The sequence below is a fragment of the Bactrocera latifrons genome, unplaced genomic scaffold (genome assembly GCF_001853355.1).
Source record: "Bactrocera latifrons isolate USDA-ARS-PBARC rearing strain unplaced genomic scaffold, ASM185335v1 scaffold_0, whole genome shotgun sequence".
NCBI classification, from domain to species: domain Eukaryota; kingdom Metazoa; phylum Arthropoda; class Insecta; order Diptera; family Tephritidae; genus Bactrocera; species Bactrocera latifrons.
In genome coordinates, this window is record NW_017534406.1 from 1,775,143 (window position 1) to 1,788,441 (window position 13,299).

The 13,299-nt window shown below is 30.6% G+C and overlaps 2 protein-coding genes across 3 annotated transcripts in view; one reads left to right on the top strand and one right to left on the bottom strand.

Moving 5' to 3' along the window:
* The window catches only part of LOC108970615 (myosin-G heavy chain-like), a 374,599-nt gene that overhangs the window by 105,876 nt on the left and 255,424 nt on the right, over positions 1-13,299 (bottom strand). Inside the window, exon 4 of the mRNA XM_018936137.1 lies at positions 7,984-8,021. The gene's annotated coding sequence lies outside the window, so the exon portion shown is untranslated. The remainder of the gene's footprint in view (positions 1-7,983; positions 8,022-13,299) is intronic.
* LOC108970330 (protein folded gastrulation) overlaps positions 1-13,299 on the top strand; it is a 92,657-nt gene that overhangs the window by 999 nt on the left and 78,359 nt on the right. The gene's annotated exons all lie outside the window — the stretch shown is intronic.

Sequence of the window (13,299 nt, forward strand, 5' to 3'; positions counted from 1 at the left end):
TTTCGTTTACTAAAATATTGAATTTTATAGTACTGATTGGTTCTCATAAAAATGTTGAAATTTGAAAAAAGATATTGAATCTTCGAAAAACTTTACTTTCAAAAAAAATTTCAAATAAAAAAATATTGAAATTCACACAAATATTGAGGTTAAGAAATATATATAAACATTAAAAAAGAAGATTAATATAGCTTTCAAAAAATATTGAAATTATTTTAAAACAAAATCTTCAATTTTTTCAAAAAAATATCAAAGTTTGTATCAAAAATATAAAATGCAATACAAAGTGTTGAATATTTTATCAAAAATTACTGAAATTAATAAAAATTAATATTGAAAAAAGTATTGAATATTTCATCAAAACTTACTGAAATTTATAAAAATTAATATTGCATTTTTTTTTTTGAATAAAATTTAGAAAATGTTTGGTATTTAATTTTTTTTAAATTAACTATTGAAATAGTTGACTAATTCTTGCAAAAAATATTGAAAATAAAAAATATTTATGAAACATTAAAAAAATATTGAAATTTTTTTTATTTTAATTTTAAATTTGATTCATGAAACTATTGAAATCTCAAATAAAATGTCGAACTTCTTAATATTTTTTTTAATATTGAAGTTTTTATCAAAAGGATACTGAAAAAGTAAAAAAAAATGTATCTGTAAAATGTTTAATTAAAGAAATATTGAAATTTTTAACACAAAAATGTTAAAATTAAAAAAAAAAAATATTGAAATTTCTTTGAAAAAAAAATTTTGAAATTCTTTTCGAAAATAGTATTGAAAATTTAAAAAAAAGAAGAATATTTCAAGCAACTCTTTGATTCAAAAAAATATTGAAATTAAAGAAATGGTAATGTCTTTCAAAAAATATAAACTTTTTTTTAGTATTCAATTTTGTTGTTGAAATTATTGAAAGATTTTCACTCGAATTTACCGGACATTTATATACGTATGTAAGTAACTGCTACTTCGCATTCCGCCACCGCAGTTTTCTTTGCTTAACGTTCTCCTGTGCTTTATTTATCGCACGCTCCGTCTTGGCTATGGGAAGCGGATATACCGCAATAAAACACTTGCAACAGCCGAGTTGCGGCAATGCAATGAAAGCGTAAACGAGGCAAAATAAACAAATTTATATTTTATTTCATGTTCTTAATGTTATCAGTCGAAAGCAACAACAAAGTAACGTCAACGCGCGGAACGGAGCAAAGCCTGCAGCACGCTAGTGGGCTGCAGCACTCAAGCGCGTCAATATGGCTTACTTAGAGACGGCATCTGAGCTGAAGAAATGCTAAAATCGCCAATAAAAATCAAATAGTTTGTGAAAATATTGAAGAAATCGCGAAAAAAAAAAAAAAAAAAAAAAAATGCCGCTTAGCTTCACTTGCGAAAGCTGCCAATAAAGTGTAGCGTGAGTGTCTGAAAGAGAGGGAGAGTGTGCGTGCTGAGCTATGCAAGGCACTGATAATAAGAAATTTTCGCTTTAATCGACTGACAAATTCTTTACAGTGTGCAATTAGCGCCTCAAATCAACCGCAAAGTCAAACAAAGGCATGTAAAAATCATCTCACTAACTCTTGCCTAATCTTCGTTGCGCCCTTTTCGCCTCAAGCGCTCATGTGCCATCGCTTCGTGTGTGAATTTAGCTTTGTTAATAAAGAAATTTCGTACGCGGTGACACAATTCACAGCCGAATCACACTATTTGAATCCGAAACCGGCAAAGTAAGCGGGTCTCCGAGAATACCTTCGCACGCCGCCTCCCTCGAAAGTGCGTGATCAACAGCGTTGTTTTTTTTTATTTCTTCTCCCTATCATAGTGCCTGCGGCTTCCATCTTTCTTGATATATTTTATTTATTATTCACTTGTTTTTCTTTTAATTCCTGCTTAGTTTGCGTTAATTTTTTGATTTCTGAGTATTTTTTTTCTTTGTGTTTTGCGCATAAATTTCGTGATGAAAGTTGTATTTGCCAGCGATTTAGTCAAATGATAAATTATTTTATTTAATACCACGATTCTTCTGTTTTTGCATTTATTTGCTAATATTTGGAGCAGCGTGGGTACCACTATTGCAGTGAGTTATGCTCTTAATCACTGTCGCAGCTGTTGGGCTCGCATAAAGATCACAGATTTCATACAAGCGCTTTAGTAGATGAAAGTTAGTTTTGTTGTTGGAATAGTGTTGGTTAAAATAGTGTTGGCTGAAATATATGGATATAAGTAAAGAGTTTTGGGTAGAAATTATCTGTAGTAGCCAAATTCTAATTAGGAAAGTAGGCAAATATTATTTTTGTTTTCTTTTTGGCCTCTTTAAGTCATTCATATGGGAGACTATTAACTATGGACTAAAAAAGATATATTAAGTTTGCCATGCAGTTTGTAAAACCTAGATGGAAACGTCGGAGATCCTATAAAATATATATACATCTACATAAATCATCAGTCTGACGGGTTAAGTCGATTTACGCGGTTTCGACTGTCCCTGGACAAACTGAGAGATGTTTTTGAGATACCGACCTGAAATTTTTCACACGCCCTTTTCTAATCAAAAAAGTGTTCATTTGTGAGAACTACCGATATCGGACCACTATAACATATAGCTGCCATACAAACTAAACGATCGGATTCAAATGCTTCTATCCAAAACTTTTTCATTTGACGAGATATCTTGACGAAATCTGTTACAGATTATTGCCTCAGACAATAAAATAGACTGCGAAGACATTTTTTAGATCGAGTCACTACAGGGTATAACTGCCATACAGAATGACCAATCAAAATCGCAATCATGCATGGACAGCTGTTTTAGTTGACAAGATATTTTGCTTGGATTGTTGTCTTGGGTAATAACACAATTTGTTCAGATCAGACCATTATGGCATATGTACATATCTGCCACCAAAATCAAGTTCTAGTTACTAATTTATTATATTTGGAAATCTATTATATTTGTGCACGAAACAACCGGAGTTAACCATTTTCGTTCTTTTTTTATTGTTTTGTATACCGCGAATATTAATTCTTTATGTTGAATTTATCGGTAATAGTGTGTTAAGTCGGCTTAAGCTAAGTCCGATATTTTGATAATAATTTTAATAATTTTTTTAAATTTTATTTTTATCCAATTTTTCCCTAAGAACTTTTATTTAAAAAAAAATCTTGAAATATCGACCACTACTAAGCTCTACTAAGTTTTGAACGTCTTTATTTTAAATTTTTTTTCTTGTACTCAAATTCAAATTGAAGTCTTAGGTTGTCATGTCTATGGCAACAAAACAATTTTGAGATTTTTTATTCTAAATTTTTAGAATTTTTTCAACGAATATTATTTTGAAAAACAACAAGTTTTATTATTAAAATATTAATATTTTTTATGTCGAGCAGTGACTAATTTAGTGGATTAAATAGTAGGTTTAAATAGTATTTTAACATACTAAATTAATTTATAAAATAAAAAACATTAATAAGTTTGGATAATTAATAAAGCAGAAGGAAGGTAGTATATTTTTATTTAGACGATTTAATTTTCAAATTTGTTTATGAGAAATTAAATTTTGCAAAATTTCTTTTTTACTTTAAATAAATGTGACTAATTCAACACATCATTAAAAACAAGTCAGATTAACGAATCGAGTTATTTTTAACTAGAAGAAGTGAATATATCGCGAATATGTTTTATATTCACACATACACATATGTATATATATAGAAATGGACTTTGGTTGAACCACTTTTCTAAATGTATCAAAGGGTATTTTTTAGGTTTCATTTTTCGTTAGTAATAATTGGCAAACTTATAAAATTATAAATTTTTATTTTTTATTCCAAAAATATATTTTTTTGTTGATATAATAAAAATGAATATAAAAAATATCGTTTTCAATATAATATTTTCAGTAAACTAATTTTTACCTTCCTAAATCTAGGAATTATTTATTTTTTATTCAGGAATTTTTTTAAAATATTTTTTTAATTCAAATTGTTTTGTTTCAAAAATTAAAGTGTTGGTTAAAAAATAAAATTTGCCAATAGAATATTTTTAGTACTAAAATATTTTTAGAAAACAAATTTTTATTGTTTTAAAACTAAAAAATATTTTTTTAAATCAATTTACTTGTTCAAAATTTAAAAAGATTAATAAAAAATATTTTTCAAATACAACATATCATTGTTGTTAATGTAAAATTTAGAATATATAATCTTTTTAGAAAGCTAATTTTTGTTTTCCAATATTAAGATTTGATTTTCAAAACTGAACTGTTGAAAAGCTCATTTTCCAACATATTAAATTTTAATTTTTTTCCAGAATACCTTAGTAAGTGTTTAAACATTGAATATTAATTTCTTCCTTGAAATTTCTTTACATTTTCCAAAAAAAATTTATAAACTGAAGTTCTTAAAGTAAAAAAAAGCATATTAAAAAAAATTCTTTTAAAATCTATTTTTTTTTAAATTAAAATGCTTACCAAAAACTAATTTTTACTGAAGAAATTAAAACTTGTTCGAAGAATAATTAATATACTTACATAATATTAAAATTTGATTTTCAAAACTTAAATTTTTCGAAGTTCATAGTTTGATAACTGGTAATTTTTCTACAGGTCAAATTTTTTTTCAAAATACAATTATTGCTTACAATAGCTAAATTGTTTGAAGAAAATATTTTTATTTATTTTATTAAACTGAATTTCTTTTAACAACAATTGAAGCATGTTCTTCGAAAAAAATAATTAAAATTATCCTAAGCATGGGTAAATGTTTAATTGTGTGCTTAGAAGTGCGCTGACAAGTTGAAATATTTGGTTCGCACTAAATTACTCAATGCAACCGGCGCCAACCACGCACAGCATTAGACCCCCCACTGGCGCCCAGCGACTACTCGCGCATGTTCAATGACCGACTCATAATTTTTCATAATTTTCAAAAGGCCAAATCACGGCTGGATTTCGAATATTGCGGCTGACAGCAAAGCTGCTAAAATTTTACAAACACACAGGCACACTTGTCTACCAAATGTTGTGTCATAAGCATTAATTTTACTTACAACAACAACAAAGTACAAGTCATTCGTTTGGTAAAAGAGTTGTTGTCAAAATGGAAATATTAATAGCTGCGGGGATGTTTGTGGGTATGTATTGCTGTTTCGTGGGGATCACCCTCCCCCATATATTAATCATTAATGACCTTAGAAAAATTAAATTTTTTAATATTTCAAAATAAAAAATAATAATACAGAAATTACAAAAATTTGAATTAAAAATAGAAATAAAAAAGTATGAAAAAATACAAAAATTAAAAAATAAATTTGAGCAAAAAGTCTCAAAAAATAATTTTTTTAAATAAATTAATTTTTTTTCTTCTAATTTTTTCTTTTAATTTTTTTAATTTTCTTTTTTTTCTTTTTTTACATTTCCCTCTTATTAGAGCATATCTTCTTTACTTTTGAATTAAAATCAAAAACAATTTCAAATTTCTTCATCCATATACATACATACATACATACATACATATTTACATATTTTTGTCATGCATACACATGTATGCTTGTATAGCCCTAGCTCATGTGCTCATTATACAAAATTTGCCCCACTTCGTGCCTTCATGTCACAACAACAACAACAACCGAATGCTTGTTCCGTAGTCGAATCGCCTAAATAACTCAACTCCCGCACTCGTTAAAGCGCTCAAAACTTATGTAGTTTATTGACACGCTCACTTACGAGTGCACTTGCACTCCCCAATTGGGTGAATTTCTATTAATTTGAATGAATGAATCGCACATACTTTCCCACTGCACGCACACAAATTACTATTTGGGAGCTTTAAGGCTTTAATGAGAGCTGCTGCAGTCAGCCAGACTAATGTAAGCTTTCAATTGGCTTTAGTTTTTCGAAATTTCCACAATTTAATTGAAATTAATGCCCGCTCTGCCACATAAATTCTATTAAATTTTAGTGAATTCCACAACTACAACTACAAACCTGTTTTATTGTAAGTATGTGTGTGTGTTGAGCTTTCATAAAGTTAAATTAAAATTTTTGTTAAATTTTTGGAATTTTCAGCAACAGAAATTAAGTAATTGAGTTGAGTACTGCAAGCAATTATCTAAAGTTAATAAATTTTATTTATTGTGGAAAATTCCAAAAATCACTGAGAATACTATGAAACCGTTATAAATGATAGAAAACGGAAAATATTTTACACAAAAGCACTCACAGCATACAAATATGACTTCAGAAGTTATTTGTAATTTTGTAATCGTTTTAAGTATAAATACTTAAGAATTTCCGAGAAGTCTGATTACTTGCTGGACTACCTGCGGATGGCCACCGCGCACTTATTGAGTGTTCAGATACATTTATCAACAGATAAATAATGCAACAATTATGTATATAAGCATATATACATATATATACGTATATTACAGAGACTTATGTATATTTACTATATAAGTGTACATATGTATCTAAGTATATGCATGTGTATGTTTCCAATTTTATCACTCTCAAGATGCTAACATTTCGCATTTCTCTGCTTGTTGTATAATACTCAAGGTTGTTGCTGATTACTCAGTTATCGTAATATCGTGATAACCGTTAACAATGTACATATTAACAAATAATTGTGTAAGCGTGAGGCTGGGAAATAATTTATTTTCAACAATATTTACATGGACATGCAATTATGTGCTCAACGTAACAGCTGTTATGCGGTAGAATGCCTATGGTCAATCGGCCGGAGATAAGATGAGCGAGATAACGCAACAGTGTTGCTATGCGTCATGCATTCAAACACTTAATTTTCTCCTAGGGACCTTGAAATTTGCTTTTGCAAACATTTTCTGTGATGCCCTAAAGATGCAAGTACCTTTAAGGAGCACAAAATTACTTTTTGTTCTTTTCTGCTATCTTTGACTTTATCCCATGAAAATTAACAACTTTTTTACCGTTAAAGTGGAATTCAACACTTGAAATTTTCACTTTTTGACTTTAACGATGGAAAACCAACCTTGGAATTGATTTTCGGAAAGAGGTACTTGTACAAGCATCACTATGCACCACAACAAAACCATTTACTAAATTTTTCTGTTATAGACAACTTTAACCCTTAAAATTTTCAATATTTTTCTGCTAAAGTAGGCTTTAAGCTTTAAAAATTTCACTAGAGTATATACATATGTATATAGAGTTTATAGAACATTTTTCTGCCTTAACCCTTGACATTTTTACCACTACTGTTATTAATTTAAGATGTTATAATCGACTTTAACCCTTGAAAATTAATAAAAATTTTTGTGCTAAAGTGAACTTTAACCCTTGGAAATAATGGCAAGGGTTTTATATAACATTTTTATGCTTCAGTACCACTATTAAATTAAACAGCTATAGTCAACTTTAACCCTTGGAAATTTATAATATTTTTTTTTGCTAGAGTGAATTTTAACCTTTGAAAGCATGACTAGGAGATTTCACAAAAATTTTCTACTAACTTTAACCCTTGAAAGTTTACATTATTTTTTCAGTTTAAGTTAACTTTAATCCTTGAAATGTCACTATTAAAATAATTAAATTAAACTGCTATAGTCAACTTTAACTTCTGAAAATTTGCAATATTTTTCTGCTAAAGTGAATTTTAACCTTGAATGTATGACTACAATTTTATATAACTTTTGGTTTTTTTTTTTTTTTGTTAAAGGGGACTTTAAGCTTTGAAATATTCACTATTAATATTACTAAACTAAACTGCTATGTCAACCTCAACGCGTAAAAATTTATAACTTTAACCCTTGAAAGTATGACCAAGGTTTATACAGCATTTACTTTTGAAATTTTCACTTAAAATTATTTGAAATTTTAGTAAAGTTGGGGTTAAACGAAAGTCAAAATTTATGCAGAAAACCCCGTAAGGAAGGTAAAATCGATTTTCTGTGTACATTATTATAAGAAAAATTGTCAAATACTTGTCAAAAGCGCTTACAGATATTGAAGCTCCGTTGAAGAAAGCGATCAAAAGCACTGAAAATAAACAAAAAGATATAAAAAAAATTAATTATAATTTTGAATTAATTTAGGAAATGTTTTAGTTATAATGTTAAATAAATTTTTTCCAATATTTTTTTCTTATACATAATTATTTTTATGACAATATAAGTACTTAAATGTGAGAATATAGGCGAACAGTATAGCCAACTTCTTTTAAATTACAATATTTAGTAATTATTTGTGGAGTGCCTTAACTCTGGTCGTGCTTCGTTAGTCGATTTTCAAACAATAAAAACAATGGCTAAATAAACAAGCCCGTCCAGCATAAAGTTATATGTCTACATCATCTACAAACTAAGTTTAAATTATTATAGCAGTAACATCCACCATGTGCTTATTGAGCTAAACTAATTTTTGAACTATTTCAAATGATAATAAGCACAAAGACAGCAAAAACAAGCTAACTCTCCTAAATTTGTTTAATGGAATTATAAAATTATATTGTGACATAGTAAAATAAAAATAGTTTAGTTTTAACTCGGTTTATTATTTAGGCCAGCGAATCCAACAAACAACTGTATAAATTAAGAAAAAATTTGTATAATCAATTTGAGTTAGTTTGGTCAAACAGTTATGACAGTCGAAACAACTGCCAATAAAAACTCTGCTATTGAAATACTAACACTTCTCTTTTTCTTTTTCTTTTGACAAGAGAATAGAGTTCAAGCATAGCGAAGAGAGAAGTGACTAAAAAGTAGCTCAAATTTGTTATTCAATTACTTTATAGGTGTTAACTTGGCTTGCTTTGCTTTGGATTTTGACTTTGAGTAAACTATGCTGATCATAAGTAATCAATGAAACTTAAGAAATACGATCATAGCACCTTCTCAAGACATATTGCAATTTATTGACACTAATATACGTATGTTTGTATGTATGAATATATATGTACATATGTCATTTCACGTTCCGCACTTTCTATTGTATCAGCTGATTATTGTTCACAGAAAAAAAAAATGCCTAATTTAAATACACACATACATATGTATTAAAGCTGTTGGTATTTGACTAATCGACTTACCGGCTCGACTTACCATTCGAACAATGATATTTGGTCTGCAGTATCCGGTTAGTCGTAAGTCGTTGACTATGCGATTAACTGTTCGTTGTCGACTATTGAAGTTGAAGATTAGATTCACTTGCAAATCGTCAAAAACGTTTTCTTGAAAATTTTCTTTGGGAAGATTCATTTAATTTAGTAAATAAAAATTCATAATGAATAAAATTTTGTACTTTACTATTTGGTTATTGATTTTCAAAAATTTTGGATTTCTTTAATCCATTAGCCGATCTCAAGGATTACGTCCGAAAAGGTATCGGCCGGAGAGACAGCAGAAAATATACTATTACAATAGATAAGTACACGTTAGAATCCAGGACTAATTAAAATTTTGACTTCTGACCAAAAAAAAATTCCTAAAGAGACTAGACAGTCAGAGTAACTTTATAAATCGAAATTGTTTTTCAAAAACATATTTTTTCGATAATTATGTGTGAAAATTCGAAATTGATCATTCCAACAATTACGAAGAAATTTTCCTCACCAACTCAGAAAACAGCCTTCCAGACAATTTTTTTAAGTTTTGCGAGTTGATTATACGCAATTAAAATATTTTTACAATGCCTAAATTTTCCGAGAATATTCTGAAAAGTACTTATACGAATATACAGCAGCCTTCATCTGTTTAAACTCGAACTACTTCTTCAGTTTTTGAGATATCGCTTTGAAATTTTACAAACGTTCTTTTCTTTCTAAGAATATAATTATTTGATATAAACCCTGATATCGGACAACTATAACATGTAGCCATACAAACTAACCAAACAAATACATATTCTTGTATGGAATAGTTTTTATTTTAAAAGGATATCTTCACAAAGTTTGAAATAGATTATTCTCTCAAGCAAAGCCATAATTTCCGCTCATATCGGATCATTATAGCATAAAGCTGTCATATAAACTAACCGATATAACTAAAGTTATTGTATGAAAACTTTTTTATTTGACGAGATATCTTCGTGAATTTCGGTGTGAATTATTATATAAAGCAACAGTACAGTCTTCGTAAAAATTTTCAAAGTCGGACTACTTCAGCATATAGCGGTCATACCAAAATGACCGATCAAACTCAACAAGTCCTTGTATGAAAAACGTTTTTAATTGACGAGATATCTTAACGAAATTTGGCATAGACTGATATCTACAGCAATGGTATAATCTTCAAAGAAATTTTTCAGATCGGATTACTATAGCATATAGCGAAAAAGAAAAAAAAAAAAAAACCAAAACGAACCTGAGTAGATATTATAGCTTCGGTGCAATTCATTTATGTTTATTATTTTTGGAGAAATTGACTTTCTCTTTTAACAAAATTTTGTCAAATCATCCATATTGTGATATTTTTTTGGGTTCTTTTGTCATGTTTTTGACTAACGTGGAGATTTATGTATCTGAAATTCACTTAAATTATACAAAAGGTAGTACAAAATCATTTTGATTCAGGTATTAATAACCGATTACCAAATACCTGCATACCAGTAAATAAATTCCGTGCGAAAGTCTAGCGTGTCTGCTGTTGGTCCTATGTACTTGTTCTTCATTTCTATTATTTACAGTCTTTATTTGCAGCAACATTAAGCCATTTCAAGCTGTGAACTCAAATTGACACGTTATTAAACACACACACGCATGTAAGTGCCTACTTACATACATTAACATATGCTTAAGCGCGATAAATACACACGCCTGGGAAATGTAATGAAACAGACAGTACTTAAATTTGCATTCAATTGCACTCAAAACCTATAATAATGTTGCCGACATGCCCACTGACTGCTAGTGAGCAATATTTTGTTGTTTGTTCTCTACATTGTTCTTGTTGTTGTTATTGCAGTTATTGTTTTAATAGCAGCTGAGAACAATGACTTCATTGAAGTTGCAATTATGACTGTCCTACTCAGCTTTGCACGCAGCTAAAACGCCGCCGCAGCTGCACACATAATGAGCATGTGTATATGTGTGTGTGTTTGTAGAGTATACATATATGAAAGTATATAGTTGTGTATATAAGCACATGTGTTTGCTTGCATTGAGCTTTGAGCAATGCCACACTACAAAAAAAATCGCTGCTTTGCTTAGGTTTTTCGTTTGTTTTTGTTTTTATTGTCACGCTAGTAACCGTTTTTGTTGTAATTGTTGTTTTTGCCAGTGTGTGTTTGCATTGTGTTTTAATTATCATGATTATGGGCTCATTTGATTATGTTGTTTATTTTCATTGCAGCCGCATTAAACGGCAGTTACAATAGCAACAATAACAACAACAACAACAGAAAAAAGCAACATCGACAACCACTGATATGTGTCATCTGTGTGCTTGCGTCGCTTAAAGCGCCCAAAGCTAGTCGGCGGCAACAGTAGCTTCAGCAATGAAATCAAAATAAAATAAAAAAACAACTACAAAAACAAACACTAGCAAATGACAAGCAAAAAGAAAAACGAAATTGCAGCAATAATAACAATAATAAAGGCAAAGCAAATCTGTTTCGCATCGCCAAATGCCGCGCACATATGCGCTCCGCCTGCTCGCATGCTTGCATGTATATGTGTGTGTGTACGTGTGTGCAGCTTGTGGCGGCCGCCTGTCACGCAGCGCTTACGCTGTGTAGCAGGCAAAATGGAGCGCCATTTACTTAGTTTTTTGCCATAATTACTGCTAACCTCTTTGCTCCGGCACATCTGAGTCGCAGTGAGCGGCTCATCAGCCAGATGAAAAAGCAACAACAACAACAGCTACAACAATACATGTGTGTGTTTATGGCCACATTTGCGCTCGCATTTAGCTTGCGGCTGTGCAAAAATACATTTCTATATCCGCACTTCCTGTTTTGCCTTGTCAGCTTGCTTTTGGCCTTTTGCTTTTCTGTTTGGCTTTAGTTTTGCTTTGTTTTGTTTTGATTATTCGTTGTTGCTGCTTTTTTCGCTTGCATAACGTGCACTCTGTTTTGCCGCTACACGCATATGGTATGTTGCCACTGCTGTCTGTCGGCCTACAAATGTCGCTCGAAGTGTCTTGCTGTCTGGCTGTGTGTTGGTGTCAGCGTGTTTTGTGTTTACGAGGTGTGGTAAATAGCTTTCAAGTGTGGGTATGTGGGCAGCTTGTAATCGAAATTTTAGTAATTTAAAGCTCGCACCATAGACGCATCCGTTGTTGACATCGTCCAAGCCTCTGCACCATATAGTAGGAATTATGAGTGACTTATAGAGTTTGGTTTTTGTTTGTCGTGTAACTGCTTAGAATAGTAGATTTTTGAGAATTTGGCAAAAGCTAATGTATCAATATGCTTTAAATCCTCAAAGGTTGGTGGTAAATACTTAGCCGATCGCCGGCCCTAAAAGCAGCTGTTGTTTTTCCTACCCTCTTGGCTGTTAAGGTTCCGGTTGGTTGTCATCGAAATTGTACGGTTCGGCTCAGGAGGATCCATAGCAACCCAGCTGCTTGGCTCTTTTAGAGCCAAATTTTGTTCAGCATGTGACCCATCCCTGGCTCAATGAGTATGTAAATAAGTACAAATGCCGCATTTGGGTCGAAGAGGAACCTGAAGAGATTCAAGAGCTGCTATTTCATCTAGAAAATGCAAGGGTTCGGTGTGGTTTGTGAGCCGGTGGAATCATCGTCCCATATTTTTTTGACTATTTGATGCCATCAATTAATGGTTTCATTGAGGTAACACTTCACTAAGCAGATAATTTCACGTTTTGCCCCTTTCGATTTGAGATCGATCTGAGATCGCTTGATGTTACATCGGTTCACGTTTTCCTGTGAGGATATATAAATGCTAAAGTCTATGCGCACAATTCCGCTTCGATTCAGGTCTTGGAGCAAATCGGCACGCTTGTCATTCGTCAGTTACCAATCGAAATGCAAGAAAGGATAATCGAAACTTGGACTCAATGGATGCACCATCTCAGAAGTAGTCGCGTCCAACATTTGAAATAGTTAATCTTGAAAAAATAAATGCCAAAAAGTGTTCTTTCGAATGATAATAAACACTACTTATTAAAGCTTAAGTTTTTATGTTTTTTCTTTGAAAAAGTAGGGAACCTCGAAATGGATCACACTCTATGTAACGCTGCAAGATCAAATTATTAAAACACTTGGCACGTATTAAATGTAATGAGAATTTACGGTTATTTGCTAGAAGTACTCATTCCCTCATTGAAGCAAAAAAAAAAAAAAAAAAAAAAAAAAAA